Source organism: Mastomys coucha, unplaced genomic scaffold, assembly GCF_008632895.1.
Source record: "Mastomys coucha isolate ucsf_1 unplaced genomic scaffold, UCSF_Mcou_1 pScaffold9, whole genome shotgun sequence".
Taxonomy (NCBI): Eukaryota; Metazoa; Chordata; class Mammalia; order Rodentia; family Muridae; genus Mastomys; species Mastomys coucha.
The window spans coordinates 7376963-7399141 of NW_022196915.1; the positions used below are offsets into that span (position 1 = coordinate 7376963).

Consider the following 22179-nt stretch of genomic DNA (forward strand, 5'->3'; position numbering starts at 1 on the left):
AAAAAAAAAAAAAAAAAAAATCAAACACTAACCAAATATATATATGTATGTATGTACGTACATACATATATATGTATGTGTGTGTATGTATATATATGTATATATATAAAAAAATAAATAAAAGCCGGGTGGTGGTGGCACACGCCTTTAATCCCAGCACTTAGGAGGCAGAGGCAGGTAGATTTCTGAGTTCGAGGCCAGTCTGGTCTACGGAGTGAGTTCCAGGACAGCCAGGGCTATACAGAGAAACACTGTCTCGAAAAAAAAAAAAGAAAGAAAGAAAGAAATCAAGCACTGGGGCTGGAGAGATGGCTCAGCGGTTAAGAGCACTGACTGCTCTTCCAGGGGTACTGAGTTCAAATTCTAGCAGCCACATGGTGGTTCACAACCACCCATAATGAGATCTGATGCCCTCTGGTGTGTCTGAAGGCAGCTACAGTGTACTTTCATATAATAAATAAATAAATCTTAAAAAAAAAAAAAAGAAAGGAAGGAAGGAAGGGAAAGAAAAGAGAGGGAAAGAGAGGCCAGTAAGGTGGCTTGTATAAAAGCACTTGCTCCCAAGCCTAATGACCTAAGTTCAATATCTGGAGCCCATATGATAGAAAGAGAATCAATCCTAGCAAGCTGTTTACTAACCTCTATACAGACTCTACAGCATGTATGCCTGTGTACAAACAGACACACACACACACCAATAATAATAATAATTAATAATAATAATAGATTTTTTTAAAAAAATTTATTTTCTTTTATGTGCATTGGTGTTTTGCCTATACACTTATCTGTGTGAGGGTGTCAGATCCCCTGGAACTGGAGTTTCAAACAGTTGTGAGCTACCAATGTAGGTGCTGGGAATTTAACCCACATCTGGAAGAGCAGCCAATGCTCTTAACCGCTAAGCCATCTTTTCAGTCCCAATAAAGATACTTTTAAAAGGTCTGTTTGTTTGTTTATATGTGAGCATGCTGTTGTTGACACACTAGAAGAGGGCATCAGATCCAATTATAGATGGTTGTGAGCCACCATGTGGTTGCTGGGAATTGAACTCATGACCTCTAGAGGAACAGCCAGTGCTCTTAACAACTGAGCCATCTCTCCAGTCCTAAGATATTTTAAAAGAACAAAAAATAATAAAGTGAATAGGCTGTGGTAGGATACACAAGTAATCCCAGAACTTGGAGGTTTTGTCCAAAGGATCATAAATTCAAGGCCAGATGAGACTAAATAGTGAGACTATTAAAAAAAAAAGTTTTAAATATATATAAAAATTTTGAAGTGTAAGTGAAGATTATAAAAAGACTAAGGTTGAAGCAGCAGAAAACAATCCACTATACCCTGTGACAAGTGGTCAGCAAGGAGCCAGCATAAAAACAGGGAGCTACTGAGGTGATTAATATCAGCAACCACCAAGAGATGACAGCATTGGCCCACAACTGTTCTTGTAATAGTCAGCTCTCTTCACATGACAGGCTCTAGAATACCAGTATAAACACATTTTAAGCCATGTACAAGTGAGGCATGCCTGCTGAGACTTTCCTAGAAAAAAATATGAGTATTTAAATTTTTCCCAGAAAAGGCTTAAATACCCTCCCCCCCAAATTGAAAACCACTCTTTTGCTGCTGCCTTGACAGTATAGTAGCCTGTCATATTTCTCTTCTATAATGAAACCATTTTCATTCACTTCAGAACTAGTAGATGTCTGGTATCTATCCTAAGATCCACCCAGCTAGAGACAAGGTGCAACTACTGATTCTGTGTGATTTTAAAACAACTCTGTAAAGTTGGGCAGTGGTGGTGCACGACTTTAATCCTAGCACTTGGGAGGCAGAGGCAGGCAGATCTCAGTGAGTTCAGGGCCAGCCTGGTCTACATAGTGAGTTCCAGACAGCCAAGGCTACACAGGAAAGACCCTGTCTCAAAAACAAACAAACAAACAAACAAAAAACCTCTAAGACAATCCAATGCTGACCTTTCCATCTGTCCATTAAATGTCTTAAACATGTTATTTATCTGTCAGATGTGTATGTGTGTGCACATATACATGTCATGGTGCACATGTAGAGTTCAGAGGACTTCTCTTCTTCTACTACATGGGTTCTGGGAATCAACTTGGGTCATCAGGCTTGACTGCAAGCTCTTTTACCCACTGAGCCGTCTTGCCAGCCCAATCTTAAATATTTTATTCATTAAATGTTTATTAGTGAACAGCTACTAACAGCCAAGCATAGTGTTAATATCTAAACAAAGACTTTCAAGATTCACTAATAAAAAGTAGACTAGAGATGGGAATGAAGTACCTTGGAAAAAAATCTATAAAAACTTTTGAAAGTAGTTCAGAAGTTTTGAACTCATCCCAACACTGCTACATAATAAAAGAACCTTGATTTGTCTTTATCACTTATTCCTAGAAGAAAAACCTCTAAATTTTTAGAATTTTCCCAATGATTCAAGTATCTAGCACTGTTTTGTTGTTTTTGTGGAATCCACTGAGTTTATGCTAGCCAACTGACTCACATGTGTACCTTACCAACTTCAATGTTAAGGGGGGCAATATTGGAAAGAACAATCACATGGTGGCAGATTTGACCCACATATCAACCTTGGGACTAGAGAAGTCGAGACACTAAGTATAATCTCCATGTGGCCAGCCAATCTAATCATGGTCACAAAATGAGGCTCAGATAAAAGCTGTACACTGAGACAGTGAAGTGCCCAGGCTGGTAGTATACACTCACATGACAAGAAAACACTATGTTCTAAGGACAAAGTTAATGAATGGACAATCATCACCCAGCATTATCAAGTCTGTTTCTGTCTTTTCTCACCCTCTAAATAATTAGCCAAAAGGCAATCTTGCCTGAGTAGAATAATAATATAAAACATCAAAAGAACAATTCAATCTCTAATTGTCCTTTAGGTTTACAGGAGGCAGGGACATCTAAAATGTCTGATGACCAGTAGACAAGATGGAAACCAAAACAAAGGGATTAAGTGTTTGAAGAATTAGTAATCATTACAGAGCCCAACTGAATCTGGTATGAATTAGACTTTCTTGAAAACTCTTTTGTGCCTGAGATAGAATTTGTGTGAAAGATACATTTTTTTTCCTATAGTTTGCTGTCAATAAAGTTCTTTCTTGTCCCATGACTCTGGCTTTACCTACTAGACAATAGACCTGGGCCTTCTGGAGTTGTCAGGACAGAGGTTCTTGGCCTTTACAACCCTCTCATACTTCATCCTCTGCATGAGGTTTCAGATTTGAACCTTTTTGCTAAAATTAAGCCAGAAGCACTTGAAAAAAAAATGCTTTCTTGAGTTCATTGAGTTATTCTAGCCAATTATAAAACTTAAAGAGGTGAATCCTTGAATTTATATCACCTTGGTCTGTGCAGGAGACCAGGGAAGTCTCAAATTTTCAGCTCCTATCTACAATGAAAGTCACCTTGTAGAGAGCAATACCCTTGCAGATTCTGAGCTAATGCAGGGTTAATATCAGATTGGTAATATAAACACTCTAGAGAATTGAATAGAAAATAAGATTTATACCTGATGTAATGATGTTGGTTTGTATCTATACTAGAAAAGTTGAGAGACAGATTCTAAGTTAAAGGCTACCCTGGATTACATAGTAAGTAAGAACAAAAAAAAACAAACAGTGCCACACATGGTAGAGCTCACCTTTAACCAGCACAAAGTAATGACATAGATTTGAGATGACAGATAGGCCAATTACCCTGATTTGATTGTCTTACATTGTATGTATATACTGTATGTGTTACTGTACCCACAAATATGTACAATTACTATGTGTCCATTAAATACACTGACCATGTTGGCCTCAAACTTAGAATCTTCACAGAGATTTGCCAGCCTCTATCTCCCAAGTGCTGAGATTAAAGGATTGTATGTTCATGTACACGCAGCTTTAAAAACTTTAAAATTCTTGTCAGATTTTATAGCCATAGAACAAGAAATTCAAAATATTATCTACCAAGTATTAAAAAGTTTGAAAAACAAAATTAAGAAATTACCAACTAGAGGTGGAGCTATCACTCAGTTGGTGGAGTGCTTGCCCAGAATGTACAAAGCCCTGGTTCCAATTCCCAGCAGGTACTCTACCAACAGACTGTCTCAAAAATTAAATGAAATGAAGGTGATAAATAGTTAATTGTGGGTAGAGGGATGTAGATGTTATATAATTTTTTGTAGTTTTAAATTTTTTCTCTACCACCTCTATCACAAATCTTTGTTTCCTATCTAAATGGTTTTCAAAGTACTTACGAATCCACCTACCTTCCTTGGAATGCTCTTAACTCTGTCAGTATTATTTATACCAGCACTCAGATATGTGTCTAACCTAGTACAATAAATACATAGGGACTAATGCTGAATAAATTCCTGGAATACAACTGAAGTTGTTTTTAGCAGCCACGGAGCATGAGCAGCTTCTGACTAACCATGGCTACATCAGAATACTCATGAGTCACCAAACTTCCAACTTCCCAGACACTGTTCACATGAACTACTGCCCAGTCAGCTCTTTGTCATCCTTCTTGTGTGTTTGAGATCTTGGCTTTTTTTTTTTTTTTTTTTTTTTTTTTTTTAAGGACAGGAGGAAAACAATTCTAGGGACTGAATTTAAGGCTTCCATATGCTAACAAGCACTTTAACACTGAGATGGCATCCTTAGCATCTTTGACTTTTTATTTACTTTTTTAAATTTACTTTTTTTGTTTTGTTTTGTTTTTTGTTTTCCAAGACAGGGTTTATCTATGCACTAGAGCCCTGGCTGTCCTTTGTAGACCAGGCTGACCTTGGACCCATAGAGATCCACCTATCTCTGCCTCTGGAGCACTGGAATTAAAGGTGTGCGCCACCATGCCTACTATTTATTTTACTTATTTTTATATTATTATTTTCATTATTTTAAATTCTATGTATACGATGTGTGTGCATGTGGGAATGTGCTCATGGGTACTGGTGTCCTCAAAGGCTAATAGTCAGATCACCTTTGCCCTGGAGCTGGAGTTAAAGGTGGTTATGAGCAGCCCAAAAGGGGTGCTGGGAACAAAACTTGGGTCTTTTGCAAGAGCAGGTAAGTTCTCTTAACCACTGAGCCAAACTTTCTAAGCCCTGACTTTTAATTTTGAGACAGGATGCTACTATACCACCAAGGCCCTTATTGAAAATAACTATGTAGGTCATTCAGATCTTGAACTTTCAATCCTTCTGCCTCGGCCTCCAGAATAGCTAGGATTACAAACCTCTGCTATAAGGCCTACTTGAGCTTCTGAATGTAACATAAGAGTTAGTCCAGTGAGATGGCTCAATTGGCAAAATCACTTGCTACACAAACCTGATGGCCTAATTCAATCTCTAGAGCCCACATAAAGATAGAGAACATCAACTCCACAAGTTATCTAACCTATACAAGCACTACATGGCACACACACACACACACACACACACACACACACATTTAAAGCCACTAAATCCAGGCTGATGGCACACACCATTAAGCCCAGCATAGAGGAAGGTAGATCACTATGAGTTTGAGGATGGCCTGGTCTACATAGCAAGTTCCAGTCTAACTAAGTGCTGAGACTCTGTCAAATAGATAGATAGATAGATAGATAGATAGATAGATAGATAGATAGAGCCACTAGAAAAAAAGTTAGAGCCACCAAAGCTTTTCTCAATCTCTCATGCACTTTTCCACAGTCCTCAGATTAGAGAAAGCATAAGTGTGTGTCACTTTCAGTTTGACATTCGCATCCACATATTTCAAAGTTTCCCCCACTGCTTTTTGCCCCCTACTCACAAACTGCTTGAAGTTTTAGTCATGTCCTGTTTCTCCCAGCTGTAGGACGGGTAATAAGAAAAGCATCCACTCAGCGTCTAGAGCAGGTCTGGTTAGAACGATGAGGTCATCACTTCAGACTCACACCTGGTCCTTAAGAAACAGCTCCTCCTCCAGTAAGCCAGTCTCTGTATGCTTAAAGAAACATCCACAACCTGCATAGCAACGTGGCTAGAGCCACAAGTCCTTCCTTACACCAGCCTAGTGCCATGGATCATTTCCTGCTCTGGCCACTTCATACCACTGAATTCAGGGACCAATGGCAGCAGTAACTGCATCTGCTGCAGCTAGTACAGGCTCACAAGAAAACTTCACATTTAGCTACAAAGAAGTCAGGTCTACCACCATTATCCTGGAAACAGTACTATCTATTTCAACAGCTTGTCCCATAATTTTTACTAAATTTTTATATAATTTTTACTTTACTAAAAAAAAATCACTGCTTCTTACAGATTTTACAAAAAAAAAAAATTCCTCAAGAGAGAATTATAGCTCTTCTATATTTTCTTTCCTTTTTCTTCCAATAAGGTCAAGTCTCCTGTAACCCAGCTAACCTTGAACTCAAGATGTACAACACAATGACCTTTAGTTTCTCATCTTCCTGCTTCCACCTACCAATTACTAGGGATATAGGTAGTGCTGGGCATCAAACCCTGGACTTGTATGCTAGACAAACATTCTAGAAAGTGAGCCACATTCCCAAACCCACTACATATTCATCCATTTGCTCTGTTCCCAAATCTAAAGTAGCCAAGGCAGCCAAATGTGCTACATGCAGTGAAAACTAAATACGTCCAGGTTTTCTCTCAGTTTCACCATCTTAAGAAAATATTTACTGTCATACCCATCTCTTTAGGGACAAAACAGAACAGTCCTAGCCCAAAGATAAGTAGAGTTGATTTCATTTCAAAATGTTCTAACAGTGGTATTAAATAACTTCAGTCAGAAGTATTGGAGAGCAAATAACTGATATATCTATATTTCTATTATGTACAACAGCCTCTGGGTGGTGCTTGCTGACTACACTCTGAACCTGAAACAAAACAAGAACCTTTCTCACCTTAGCCCTCCTTCACAAGACCTCTGTAATATTTTACTTCAGCCAGGAAAAACTTCTAACAGGCTAACAGCCCATCTAAAGATTAAGTAGCTAGAATATCACATTCACTACTGGTTATCTTTTGATTGTTTTCAGACAAGATCTGACAATGGTTGGCTCTGAACTTCCCATCTTCTGGCCTTAACCTCCAGAGTGCTGGGATTTTAAATGTGCACCAACAGCTTTGGTTATCTTTGAGATATAAAAAAGGATTTGTGGGGCTGGTGAGATGGTTCAGTGGTTAAGGGCATTGACTGCTCTTCCGTAGGTCCTTAGTTCAATTCCCAGCAACCACATGGTGGCTCACAAGCATCAGTAATGAGATCTGATACCCTCTTCTGGTGTGTCTGAAAACAGCTACAGTGTACTTACATATAAATAAATAAATCTTTTTAAAAAAAGAAGAAGAATGTTTAAAAAAAAAGGGGGGGGCTGGTGAGATGGCTCAGTGGTTAAGAGCACTGACTGCTCTTCCGAAGGTCCTGAGTTCAAACCCCAGCAACCACATGGTGGCTCACAACCACCTGTAATGGGATCTGACGCCCTCTTCTGGAGTGTCTGAAGACAGCTACAGTGTACTTGTGTACTTGTTTATAATAATAAATAAATCTTTAAAAAAAAAAAAGGATTTGTAATCAGAAGAGCAGCTAAGTATTTACATACTAGATAGTGTATATAAGGATCCTTATTATAGGGTTCTTTTTACATATCTTTAATATGTAAAATATTAAAAACAAAAAATGAGTTTCTATACAAAGGGCATAACAGATTAAGCAAAAGATTTAAAAGTAACCAATAAAATAAAAGCTATTATTTACAAATAATTTATGTGATAAAAGGTTATATTCAGGGCTGAAGAGATGGCTCAGCAGTTAAGAGAACTGACTGCTCTTCCGAAGGTCCTGAGTTCAAATCCCAGCAATCAAATGGTGGCTCACAACCATCTGTAATGAGATCTGAAGCCCTCTGGTGTGTCTGAAGGCAGCTACAGTGTACTTTCATATAATTAAAAACAAAAAAAAAAAGGTTATATTCAGCCATGTGCAATAGCACATATCTTTATAGCACTCAGGAGCACTCCAACACTCAGGAAGTTAAGAAAGAAGTATCATGCTGGGCGGTGGTGGCGCACACCTTTGATCCCAGCACTTGGGAGGCAGAGGCAGGCGGATTTCTGAGTTTAAGGCCAGTCTGGTCTACAGAGTGAGTTCCAGGGTAGCCAGGGCTACACAGAGAAACCCTGTCTCGAAAAACAAAAACAAAAAAAAAAAAAAAAAAAAAAAAAAAAAAAAAAAAAAAGAAGAAAGAAAAAAGTATCATAATGAGTTCAAGGACATCCTGGGCCATACACTGAGTTCCAGGCCAGTGTAAGCTATTGAATGAGACCCTGTCTCTATAAAGCAAAACAATAAACAATAGCAACAAAAGAGGTTAATATGTATAACATGTGGAGAACTATAACAACTCTACAACAAAACATAACAAAGAAAATGGACAAGAGGGGTTGGAGAGATGGCTCAGTGGTTATGAGCACCTACTGCTCTTGGAGAAGACCAGGATTCAGTTCCCAGTACTCAAAACCAAGTTGTGGTGGTTCACAACTATAATTCTAATCCCAAAGTATTAGATGCTTCCATCCTTCACAGGCTCCTGTGTGTATATGACTCACATATATACACTCAGGCACACAAATGCACATAAAATTAAATTAATACATGTTTTTAAAACCTCAAAAATAAAGCTGGGCAGTGATGCACTCCTTTAATTCCAGCACTCAGGAGGCAGAGGCAAGTGGATATCAGTGAGTTCAAAGCCAGCCTGATTTACAGAGTAAGTTCCAGGACAGCCAGGGCTACACGGAGAAACCCTGTCTCAAATAAAGGAAAGAAGGAAGGAAGGAAGGAAGGAGGGAAGGAAGGAAGGAAGGAAAGAAGGGAGGGAGGAAACCCCAGAAGTATAAGGTTATAGGAAAGAAGGGAAAAAATAAGGATGAACAAGGGCAATGGAAATTTTATCAAGTAAGATATACAAATGACCAAAGAGCATCTCAGGATGGGAAATGAACTCATTAGGGAAATGAAACTCATAATAAAATGATCCATCATCTCACACCCATAAGAATACTTTTTGTGCTGGGCATAATGGTGCATATCTTTAACCCAGCACTTGGAAGGCAGAGACAGGTGAAATCTGTGAATTCAAGACCAGCCTGCTCTACATAGTGGCATAGTGGGGTTCCAGGACATCCAGGGCTATGTAGAGAGACCTTATCTCAGAGGAGGGTTGGGGGGTGGGGACGACAGAAACAAGAGACAGAGACAGGAAAAAAGAAAACTGTAAAAATTCAATTTGAAGAAACTCAACTTTAAAATGAAATCATCATCTTTATCTACCAGGCAGGGTTAACTGTTTCAGTTTTTTCCTCTTAATAATAAATGGTGTAAAATTAGTACTTTCATACTCCCTGGAGGAGCAGAAATAAAATTCAGAATTCCAAAACAACAAAAGAAGACTGTTTTGGGCTGGTAAGATGGCTCAGCGGGAAAGAACACCAACTGCTCTTCAAAAGGTCATGAGTTCAAATCCCAGCAACCACATGGTGGCTCACATGGTGGCTTCATGTAATGAAGACAGCTACAGTGTACTTACATATAATAAATAAATAAATCTTTAAAAAAAAAAGAGCACATTGCATTAAAAAAAGAAGAAGAAGACTGTTGCAATGAAAAGAAGTACATCTAGGCTGTCCTGAGAAGGGTAGGATGTGAGGACCACTCCATGTATCACTGAACCCTGCCAAACATCTCCATCTTCTGGACAAGTTTCTTTCAGTTCTCAAGGATTTGTGTATCTGCTTGTCCTTTTGCTCTAAACTTTTCTTGGAAATATGTCTCAATGTCTCAAAAATAACTCATGTGTTTTCCAGACAGAGTTTCTCTGTGCAACAGCCCTGGCTGTCCTGAGACTTGCTTTGGAGTCCAGGCTAGCCTTGACTAAATAGCTAACTACTTAGAAAAGTGTTAGGAAAAAAATCTCATTTTACCCATAGTCTATTAGGAAAAATCAATACAGATGGGAACTGCTTTAATAATCAACTTATGAGAACACACCACTGACTTACCTTCAATTTGTATCTCCTCCCTCCCTCCCTCTCCCCCCTGCCCCTGTCTCTCTCCTTCTGTCTCTCTGTCTCTCTCTCCTTCCAAGACAGGGTTTCTCTGTGTAACCCTGGCTGTCCTAGAACTCACTTTGTAGAATAGGTTTACCTCAAATGCAGAGATCTACCTGCCTCTGTCTCCCAAGTCTTGGAATTAAAGATCACCACCTTGCCCAGCTAAATCTGTAACCCTCCACTTAAAAAGAAAAAAGATAAAATGGCCCAGTAGTGTACACATACATACATACATACACACACACACACACACACACACACACACACACACACACCCCAGATATAAAAGACACTTAGATAAATGATCCGAATGCCTTTATCCTATGTAGGATGTATAAATACAAAATAAGGGAAGTCAGTAGTAAGTTTGTCTTTTTTTAAAGATTTATTTATTTATTATATATAAATACACTGTAGCTGTCTTCAGATATACCAGAAGAGGGTATGAGATCTCATTACAGATGGTTGTGAGCCACCACATGGTTGCTGGGATTTAAACTCAGGACCTCTGGAAGAGCAGTCAATGTTCTTAACTGCCGAGCCATCTCTCCAGCCCCTTGTACTTTGTCTTTTATCCAGTCTCCTGACAACACTGGTCTCCTAAACTTACCTGAGAGCATTTATTCCTCTCTCCATAAAAATTTTGGAAAAAGTAGAGAATAAGTACCTGCACAGTGCTCAGCCACAAATGGATGTCTACCTTACTCCCACCCCACAAGGCTCAGGCCACTGAGACTCTAAGAGCCAGAGACTGAGGAGATCACAGAGAAAGCTGTCTTCTGGACAGGACAGGACCACTGCATTCATGAACTTGAGGCAGCTGTGGTTGCCTACACAAGACCAGCACAAGACCAGGCCAGTTGACATTCCAGCTTGGAAAAAGTAGGGACTCACCGTACCCCACTACTAACTCAGAAACTATTGACTGTTGGTGGCTTCTGTGGGAAGGAGGTCAGTTTTCTTTAAGGGTGTGGTCCTGCTAGGTAAACTTGCACTCCACTGGATAGGCTGACACCCATGAGTATGTGGATAGGCCCCACCCAGTCAGACTCAGTGGATTAAAATAATTAAAAAAAAAAATGGGTAGGAGGCATGGTGGCACATATCTTTAATCCCAGCATTCAAGAGGGAGAGACAGGTAGATCTCTGTGAGTTCAAGGCCAGCCTGGACTACAAAACAAATGTCAAATCAGCCAGGACTGTTACAAAAAGAAACTTTGTCTCAAAAAAACAAAACAAAAAAGCTATTTACAGATACATAAAACTTTAATTTCTGGCCAACTAGATAGCTCAGAGTACAAATGCACATGTGGAAAGAACTGAGTCCTGCAAGTTGTTCTTTAACTTCTCCAAACACACCATGGCATGCATACACCCACGCAGAAACATTCATGAATAAATGTACTTTAAAAATACAATTAGGGGGCTGGTGAGATGGCTCAGTGGGGAAGAGCATCGACTGCTCTTCGGAAGGTCATGAGTTCAAATCCCAGCAACCACATGGTGGCTCACAACTACCCATAATGAGATCTGACGCCCTCTTCTGATGCATCTGAAGACAGCTACAGTGTACTTACATATAATAAATAAATAAATCTTTAAAAAAAAATACAATTAGGAGCCGAGCAGTGGTGGCACACGCCTTCAATCCCAGGACTTGGGAGGCAGAGGCAGTCAGATTTCTGAGTTCGAGGCCAGCCTGGTCTACACAGTGAGTTCCAGGATAGCTAGGGCTACACAGAGAAACCCTATCTCGGAAAAAATAATAATAATAATACAATTAGGGCTAGAAAGACACCTCGGGTTAAGAGCACTGAGTGCTCTTCTAGAGGTCCTGAATTCATTTTCCAGCAACCACATGGTATAGCTCATGACCAACAGTGATGGGATCCAACGCCCTCTTCTGGTGTGTCTGAAGAAAGAAACAGTGTACTCACATACATAAAATAAATAAAACATATATATATATATATATATATATGAGTGTGTGATACACACACACACACACACACACACACACACACACACACACAGGGCTGGAGAGATGGCTTAGCAGTTTAGAGTACTTGTTTCTCTTCAAAGGAACAAGTTCTATTCCCAGTCCTCACTTGGTGCCTCACAAACATAAGTAATTCTAGTTCCAGGAGATCCAATACCCTCTTCTAACCTCACCAGGGACACATGTGGTATATATATTTACCTATAGATAAAATTTCCATACACATAAATCTTTAAAAATTATATGTGTGTGTGTGTATATATATATATACATACATACATATATATTTTTTATTTTTAACTAAAAATTTCAAGTAAGATGGCTCAACAAGTAAAGGCACTTACCACTAAAGCCTATCACCTAAGTTTGAACCACAGAATCCACATGGTAGAAGGAACAGAAGCAATTCCACAAGTTGTTCTCTAATCTCTATATGAAACCCCATATACATGAACAAAAGATAATGTAAAAACCATGAAAGCAGATTTGTGTGTATATGTATGTGTCTATCTTTCTGTATACATGTATGCATAAATCTGTGAAAGTATACCAAGAAGGAAGCACTGCCATATAAAAATATTTAGTTAACTATCTTAGAGTCTAGTCTAGTTACATTCCTTAGAGGCAGAGGTGATGGTAAGTCCCTGTGATCCCAGCCCTGGGAGACAGAAGGAGAAGGATCGAGTACAAAGTTAACCTCAGCTATCTTTTAAGTTCAGGGTAGCCTGTGTATCTGAAATCCTTCCTCAAAAAAACAAAACAACAACAAAACAAAACAAAAAAAAACAAAAACAAAAACAAAAAAAAACCGAAAAAACCAAAAAGCAAAATAGGCCCAGTGAGATAGCTCAGAGGGTAGAGGCCCTTTGCTGCAGGACTAGATTAGCTTGCTTTAACCCCAGATCCCACAAGGTTACAGGAAAGTCTCAACTCCCAATAGTCCTATGACCTCTACACATGAGCATGGCACACGTGTACTCACACACAGACATGCACACTCACACAATAAATAGATACCTTTTTAGTTTTTTAAAATGTATTTATTTGTATGTGAGTACACTGTAGCTGTCTTCGGCATCAGATCTCATTACAGATGACCGTGAGCCACCATGTGGTTGCTGGGAATTGAACTCAGGACCTCTGGGAAGAGCAGTCAGTGAGTTATCTCTCCAGCCCACAATTTTAATTTTTAAAGATGAAAAAATAAGCCCAGCACATGCCTTTGGCACTCAAAGTTAGAGGCAGATGGATCTCTGTGAGTTCAAGGACAACCTAGTCTATAGAGAAAGTTCCAGTACAGCCAAAGCACAGGGAAACCCTGTTTCAAAAATGAAAACAAAGGCTAGCAAGATGGCTCAGAAGGTGAGAGCACTGACTGCCCTTCCAGAGGTCCTGAGTTCAAATCCCAGCAACCACATGGTGGCTCACAACCACCCGTAATGAGATCTGATGCTCTCTTCTGGTATGCCTTAAGTCAGCTACAGTGTTCTTATAATAATAAATTAATTTTTGGGCCGGAGCAAGCAGGGACTGAGTGACTGGAGTTAACTGAAGTGAGTAGAGGTCCTAAAAAATTCAATTCCCAACAACCACATGAAGGCTCACAACCATCTGTACAGCTACAGTGAACTCACATATAAAAATAAATCTTTTTTTAAAAAATGAAAACAAACACAAACTTTAAAAGATAAAAACAAATTTTAATTTCTGCCAGCATTGTGGAACATACTTGTAATCTCAACACTTTTGAGACGTGGAGGCGGCAAGATCAAGAGTTCATGGTACCCTCAGCTAGTAGGCTAAATGAGAGTCTATCTCAAACACTAAAATATTTCTTAAGAGTATTAAATTTAAAAGTAACATTTGGGATTAAAGAGATGGCTTAGCAATTAAAAATACTTGCTGCTCTTACAGAGGACCCAGGTTTAGTTCCCAGGACCTAAATGTGTTCACAAGCATCTATAATTCTAGTTTCATGGGCTCTGATGCCCACTTCTGGTTCCCACAGGCACCAGGCACACATGTAGTATATACACATAGTTGCAGGCAAAAATACTCAAACAAACAAAATTAAATTTTTAAAAAGTATCATTTTCTCACATATGAATATAAATAAATAACCATTTCCACTACTAAAACAATTATTTTCTGAGAGCTTGCAAATGTTAATTATTTCTTGTTACAACTATTTTCCCAAGCATAGTTCCCTATACAATTATACACAGCATGAATATAATTTATTCAAGTCCCTGTATAACAATATAAACCCTCGAATTTAACATCATGCTAATATTCAAATTAGTTTCTCATGCGTAGTGTGTGTGTGTGTGTGTATGTGTGTGTGTGCATGTGTGTGTGTGTATGTGTGTGTGTATGTGTGTGTGTATGAGGGAGGAAACCCTATGAAGAGATACCCCTTCCACAAATGTAGGCTCTCCCCACTGGCCCCCTAAATTTTGATCTCCTAGACAATCTCAACTTCAATCTCTCTCTACCTCAATTTCAAGACTGCTCCTTTTCCTTCCTTCCTCCCTTCCTTCCTTCCTTCCTTCCTTCTTTTCTTTCTTTCTTTTGAGACAGGGTCACACTACAGCCTAGACTGTCCTGGAGCTCACTATATATACCAGGCTGGCCTCAACTCACAGAGATCCACCTGCCTCTGTCTCACAGATTAAAGGTATGGAGCACCATACCCAGTTTAAAAATCTTTCTTTAGCCACATGTGGTGGCACATGCCTTTAATCCCAGCACTGAGAAGGCAGAGACAGACTGTGAATTCTTTGTAGAGACAACCTGGTCCAAGAAGTGAGTCCAGGACAAAGACACTTTTTTTATGTATCTTACAGGGCTGCGACTGAAACCCTTTTCTTAGGCTAAGCATGATACCACCAAGATCACTAAAGTCTAGGTTTTATGTGTATGTGTCTTCTCTATTTTCTAACATTTTGTGTGTGTTTACTAGCACAAGAGTTGGGGGAAGATAAAACTACACCTATGCCACATATATATGTGGAAGTCAGAGAATAACTTTGTGGAATCTCCCAAAACAATATAGATTCTGAGAATCAAACTCAGGTCTTCATGCTTAGCTGCAAGCATAAAGCCATATTCACTGAATGAATGAAGCCTTATTCACTGAGCCATCTTGCTCACCTGACTCTAGGTTTTCTCCTTTCCTTTGAGACTTGTCTCCCAGGTTATACACAAGCTGGTATGGAGCTTCTAGGCTTATGTGATCCTCTTGTCCCAACCTCCCAGAGTAACCAGGACTACAGGCATGTACTACTATGCCATTTTCATTTTAAAAAATAAGAATCACATCACTTCCAAGTAATTCCTAACCTGGCATGTCCCAGCTCTATGACCTTAAACAACTTCATTTTGATACCTCCTTATCTTTTGCTGCCATTTAATCTTCTGAGTTGGAGGTCTCCCTATGTGGTCTTGACTGGCCTGAAATACACTATGTAGACCAGGCTGGCCTCAAGCTTGCCTCTGCCTACCAAATTATAGGATTACAAGGATGCACTACCAATCCCAGCTTCATTTTGGTTTTGTGAGTTATTTTTTTAATTTCCTTATCCTTACTTTCAAGGTTTACTTTTATTTTCTCTATTTACATGTGAGCTGCCTGTATGCCATGCATGGGAGTGACTGCAGAAGCCTGAGGGAGCATCAGATTGCAAAGAATTAGAGTTACAAGTGGTACTCTCGTAGGTCCTCTGCAAGTGCAGACCATGATCTTCACTGTTGAGCCATCTCTCTCTCCAGCCTGATCCTTATTTTTAAAGCTCAGGTACTCAAGGCCATGCTTGTGCAAGGTCCTAGGTAACTGTGTGTATGTGGCAAAAAAGAAAACCCTAAGGTATCAGCTGCAGTGTTGCAGATGAGATGGCATGCATGGAACATGACCTTAATGGATGTGGGATGTTATTATTAGTTACTTAAGAATGCTGTAAATTGGGCTGGGTGGTGGTGGCACACGCCTTTAATCCCAGCACTTGGGAGGCAGAGGCAGGTGGATTTCTGAGTTCGAGGCCAGCCTGGTCTACAGAGTTCCAGGATAGCCAAGGCTACACAGAGAAACCCTGTCTCGAAAAAAACAAAAAAGAATGTTTTAAGTTGCCTGCTGAGGTAGTGCATGTCTATAATCCCAGAGCTTGGGTGAAGATCAGAAGTTCAAATCCATCTTTAGCTACATAGAGTTCCAGACCAGCCTGGGCTATATAAAATATTGACTCAAAGAAAAACAAAAAATGTGATATTTGTATCTTGAGAGATCCCGTTTCAGAACAAAGAGAAAAAGAAAAAGGTTGTGATGTTTACCTTGAAAGACTAGGCTACAGGTTGTATACGACAATTACTGCCTGGCCTTCTGTCTCCCTGCAGAAGAGTCAATAATCATTATTTTTAAAAAAGAACAGATTTAATGGACCACTAGATTGTAAACTAATACCTGCACAATCTGTAATCTCAGTGACTCAGAAGTTTGGTACAGGAAGACCCAGGCTACCAATTCCATCTCAAGGGATGCAGGTGAGGAAGCAAGCTAGAAAATCCTCCTTCAATTTCCATTATAACGTTTTCTTCTCCTGAAAAATATTTTACTCGTGTAGTATAGTTTAGAATTTGCTTAATTTCATATATATATATATATATATATGTATGTGTGTGTGTATGTATATATACATATATTATACATATATATATATATAAATAAATAATTGGGGTGCGGGGGAGGGAGACATGGGGATGCAGGGCTTCTCCGTGTAGCCTTGGCTGTTCTGAAACTCACACTGAGTCTGTAACTCAAGAGATTCACCTGTCTCTGCCTCCTGAGGGCTGGGATTTAAGGTGTACTCACAGTTAGTATGGTGCACTCACTTCATCACCCTCATGTCTCATTATTGTCTGCCATGTGGGCTCTAAGCAGTTAAAGGCACAGAGCTTTGTACCTTTTACCTTTATACTCTGAGGTCTTCCACACAAAATAGGTCTCAACAAATGTTGAATGGATGTATGGCATAACCTTTTCCCTTCAACACCTTAAATAATACTATACACAACAGTGGTTCCATAAAGCTTGTTGTTGAACTCTTACAGAAAATTGTCCAACTTCCACATAAAGCTTTTCCTTGTCCCAGAAAAGCACTAAGTTCAGTTACAAATACCACAAACTAAGTTTCCCTCTAATACACATCAAATAAGTGGGACTCATGACTATATTTAAGCAGCTCAAGGATTTAAAAGCCATTATTCTAATTAATGAATTTAATGAATCTCAATATGGCAAAATCTGGTTACATAATCAAAAGAAGTTACCCTTTGTAAATTTATACCTACAAAGTGGAAAATTTTTTGGAAAGCTTGTTATCTTTACCCATGAGGTGAAGCCATGATTTCCACTAGAAATGAATTAGCCAGACAAAAAGTCCAAGCTCAACACCAGAAAACAGCTCTTGAGATTCTGAGGGTAAATTCTTTTTCCCTAAGTAATTTTAATTCCTTAAGATTGCTTTTATTTCCAGGTAATCAAAATTTATTCTGTCTCTTAAAATAAAACCTCACCTATTTCTTCAAAGATAATCTGAATGGGCATACTGTGGAAACAGTATGGTTTCTATGAAAGGTACTAAAACTATCCCTAGATTGAGTGTTCAACCTTCTGCAACAACAAAAACACTTTCTTAGTTTTAAGTTCTATTTGTAAAAGGTTTGAGTGTCTTATTGTACATTCTTTTGCCATATCGTCTCTTCTGATTTTACACTGCATATATAATTTCACGAGCACATCGAAAAGGAATTCTACACTTGAATGAATTTGGGAAGAAACGTGTTGTGAACACACACCCCCCTCTTTCAGCTCCCAAACGCTCCAGAGGAAGCACACCTCATGGTCTGTGGGTTGTTTCCCTAAAGAATGTCTCTCTCCCGCCCCCACCCCACGCTTTATTTTAGAGCAGCAATCAATCACTTATCCTACTCACAGTCTCTACGCTAAAAAGATACTCTCCAACTAATACTAGTTTACCAAGACTTCTCCTTTCACAAGTCCAGAGTGTTGGTTCGTTGGATTATCTCTTTGGCTAGGAGAACGGAAAGCTGGAAGGTTCCCGGACGCCACCATTCCCGCCACACCATTTAGGAGTCAGGTGCTGGCCCGGTGGCCCAGCCCAGCCTTCGGTGGAGTAGGGAGGGAAGGAGTGTTTGCAAAAACCTGACCCTCGCTCTCTTCCGCACTCCTATCCTACCCTCAACAGTGAAAACACGACGTGGGCCCAACTCTTTGCTCCCATTCAAGGTACCCTCTCCTGCACATTACCCCCATTTTCTTCCCACTTCTTTCGGATGCAGCTTGGCTCCTCTGATCCGGTTCTGAGTCTCCCTAACCTCCCAGCTTCCATCCCTCGCGTCCCTCTCCGCTCCCACACCTGCCCCCTTGAGCCCAAGTCCACCCGGGTCTCCCTGCCCCCTGTCCCCGGACCTCGGTGCAGCGCCAACCCGCCCCTGCTGCCCCAGCTCGGAAAGACGCCCGGTCCCGCCGCGCACAGAACGCCAGTCCCTCCTAACGCGTCACCCCGGGGTGCAGGTCCCCCGAGACCCGACCTTCCGCACCCCCTCCCCCTGCGCTACCCCTGCACCCCGTTTCCGCCGGCCCCGCCCCCCTGAGAGTGTCGCACTCACCGCTCCCGCCGTCGCATCCTTAACCGCCGCGGCTGCTATAGCTACAGGGAGCCAAGGCAACCAACTCTCGCGATACTTCCCTCGGCGCCGACGAGACCCGTGGAAGAGAGACTCGCTGGAAAGTGAGTCTGGCGACGGACCGGCTAAGGCTGTCTCGCGATAGTCATGTGTAAGATGGCGGCGGCGGCGGCGGCGAGGCAGCTCCGGGCGAGCTGGGAAAGATTTAGAGATGGGACGCGGGCGAAGACCACCGGCTCTGACCTAGTGGAAGAACGCCGGCGGTCTGCTCCCGCCGCGGACAGTTATTGTGGCAGGCTCTCTGCTGAAATCAACTTGGGCGTCTGCTTTCCTTCCTCGTCACACTGAGAACTGTTTACCTTCGGTTCCGTTCCCCTGACATTTTTCCCTTCTTGTCGAATTGCTGGTGATGAAGTGGGTAGGCCCGAAATTTACCTCCTCACCTCTGGAGGTACCTTCAAGAATTTTTCATCTGTTCTTTTTCTACCCTCTGCCAAACTTACTTTGCTTCCTCGTAGAAGTTTATCTCAGGTGCCCCGCCCCATCAATTTTCGAGACCAAAATAGGAAGTAAATCACAGGCCCACACACAAACAAGAATGAAAGAAAGAAAGAAACACCTTTAGGTATTTATCCGTGGGATGCGAATGGAAATCTCACAGGACTACAGTTGGCACTTGTTGATTGCGGGCCTGGGCTTACATCCTCTGAACCTGGACTTACTGGAGAGTCTCTGCTCCCATGCCAATAAAGCGAGCCTAGGAAGCAGAAGGAATTTACGGAACATTGGTCAACAAGGAGGGATGAAACACAGGGAATGAACAGGACAATAGAAATTGGGAAGAATTTTTACCTCTAGAAGCCCTTGAGTAGTTTTCGTAAGGTGCATTTAGTTCTGTCAAGTAAAAACATAGCTACTAACCACAGTGTACAACTTAAATTTTCCACTTGATACATTTATTAACAAAATTAATTTCACTAGTATTTTTAACCACTTCAGTTTCAAATCAGGCCAGGTGTGGTGGCTCATGCCTTTAGTCCCAGAACTTGGTAGGCAAAGAAAAGTAGATCTCTTTGCAAGGCCACCCTGGTCTACAGAGTGAATTCCAGAACAACCAGAGCTACATGTCTCTGAAAATTAACTTAAAAATAATTTGTAATCAGTATTAATCTATTTCATTTTTAAGACAAGGTCTCACTCTCGCCCTGACTAGCCTGGAATTCATAGAGATCGCCTGCCTCTGCTCCCAAGCACTAGAAACTAAAATCCTGCTATGCCACACTCATCCAAGATTGGTTTTTTTTGTCCTTACTTTTTTCAGAAACCAGTGTTTAGGGGCTGAAGAGAGATCTCAGCCGTTAAGAATATTTGTGAAGAGTATAGCTCTTAGGTAGGACCAGGGTTCAACTAACAACTCCAGTTCCAGAGGATCTAATGCATTCTAGCTTCTGTAGACACTGCATGCATGAGGTGCACAGACATGTAGGCAAAACATCCATATGATGTAAAAAATAAGAGTAAAGAAAAGCTTTAAAATACTTATCTTGTATTTATTCCACATTTCAGTCAAACAGAAATGTTTAATGAACTCGGAAATCACATGCAGCTCACTAGTAAGTGCAATATTGTACAGCATAGACTTTGTCTCTATAGTATCGAATGAGCACTCTACCAGAGCCAGAGGATGATATTCTGGCTATGTGATTTATAAAGGAGAGACCTTTGAAATTGCTAACTCAATAGCCGCAGAGGCTAGGTAAATAACAAAAGCTAGTCTTGTATAATATAAAAACTAGTGCGTACTAGAACCCACTAGAATCACAAAGTCTTATCTAAAAGGACTCTCTTGAGTTCCTTTGTTTTTGAGACAAGGTCTCACTCACTATATAGCTATGGCTGTCCTGGAACTCACTCTGTAGATCAAGTTGGACTTGAACTCAGAGATCCACCTGCCTCTGCCTCTCAAGTGCTAGGACTAAAGGCATGCACCACCACACATTGCTTCTCCTGAATTTTAAAACAGAGTAATGTATTTGTGAGGGCTTAAATTCAACCCTCAACACTGCAGTAAAAATAAAGATAGTGGACTGTTGGTGATAGAGTCGGGAGAATCACTACAAGGTCTGGGCTAGCCTGTTCCTCACAAGAGTTGCAGTCTAGCCAGGCAGTGGTGGTGCACGCTTTTAATCCCAGCACTTGGGAGGCAGAGGCAGGCGGATTTCTGAGTTCGAGGACAGCCTGGTCTACAGAGTGAGTTCCAGGACAGCCAGGGCTATACAGAGAAAACCTGTCTCAAAAAAAAAAAAAGAAAAAAAAAAAAAAAAAACAGCTGCCTGTCTCTCTCTCTGTATCTGTCTCTGTCTGTCTCTCTGTCTCTGTCTGTCTCTCTCTCTCTCTCTCTCTTTCTCTCTCTCTCTCTCTCTCTCCCTTCCTCTTGGGATAGTATCCCAAGTAGTCCAGGCTGGTCTCTAAAAAGAAGAATAATTTAGTAGTCAAAACAATTTTAAAAATTAAACTTCATTTTAACACTTAAGAGACAGAGGCAGGCATATTTCTAATGAGTTCAAGGCCAGCCTGGTCTACATAATGAGTTCCAGGCCCCGAAGTTGGATATCAACATAAGGGTACTGTCACTCATTCCTATTGTGCTTCCGTGGTTTCTTCAAGCACTAGACTGAACGTCACTAATCCCCTGGAACTTTTAGATCATTTCTTGCTGTGCTCTCAGAACCAAGCACGCTGTCACTATCACGAGTTTCTCCTGCTTCTTTCTTGATTCTGTCTGGTCTCCTGTTTAGTCCTTTTATGTCTATGACTGTTGTGCCTACACGTGTGTATCAATCTCATGTGTGCCTACATGTGTGTATATGCACCTCACTGGTGCAGAGTGCCTCTGGAAGTACAGGTGGTTGTGAACCATGGTGTGGGTGCTTAGAACTAACTAAACTCCAGTCCTCGGCAAGAGCAACAAGTGTTTTAACTTCTGAGCCATCTCTCCAGCCCCATGTAAGCTTTTATATTCCCAAGCTTACTCTGGTTTCTGGTAACTTTAGACTTCTTTCTTTTTATGTTATAGGTATGAGTGTTTTGTCTGCATGCAGGTGTGTGTGTGCACTACACTCATGCCTAATGCCCTAGGAAGCCAGAAGATGGTAACATATTCCCTGGAACTGGGATTATAAATGGTTATGGCTGCTGGCATCCAGACTCTGGTCCTTTTGAAGATCGTAAGTACTTAAACTGCTGAGCCATTTCTTCAGTAACTTTACACGTGATATTGCTTCATGAAAATCAAAGGAACCTTCATTTTCTTTTTTCTTTCTTTCTTTCTTTTTTTTTTTTT

The 22179-nt window shown here is 40.5% G+C and overlaps 1 protein-coding gene across 6 annotated transcripts in view; it reads right to left on the bottom strand.

Moving 5' to 3' along the window:
* The window catches only part of Usp54 (ubiquitin specific peptidase 54), a 99306-nt gene extending 80440 nt beyond the window's left edge, over positions 1 to 18866 (bottom strand). For 5 of the 6 annotated variants that reach the window (XM_031362084.1, XM_031362082.1, XM_031362081.1 and 2 more), the window contains exon 1: positions 18819 to 18866. The gene's annotated coding sequence lies outside the window, so the exon portion shown is untranslated. Of the gene's footprint in view, positions 1 to 5825; positions 5988 to 18818 lie in introns of those variants that run through there. The other variant, XM_031362079.1, reaches the window with a different exon arrangement.
* Positions 18867 to 22179: the final 3313 nt, after the last annotated feature.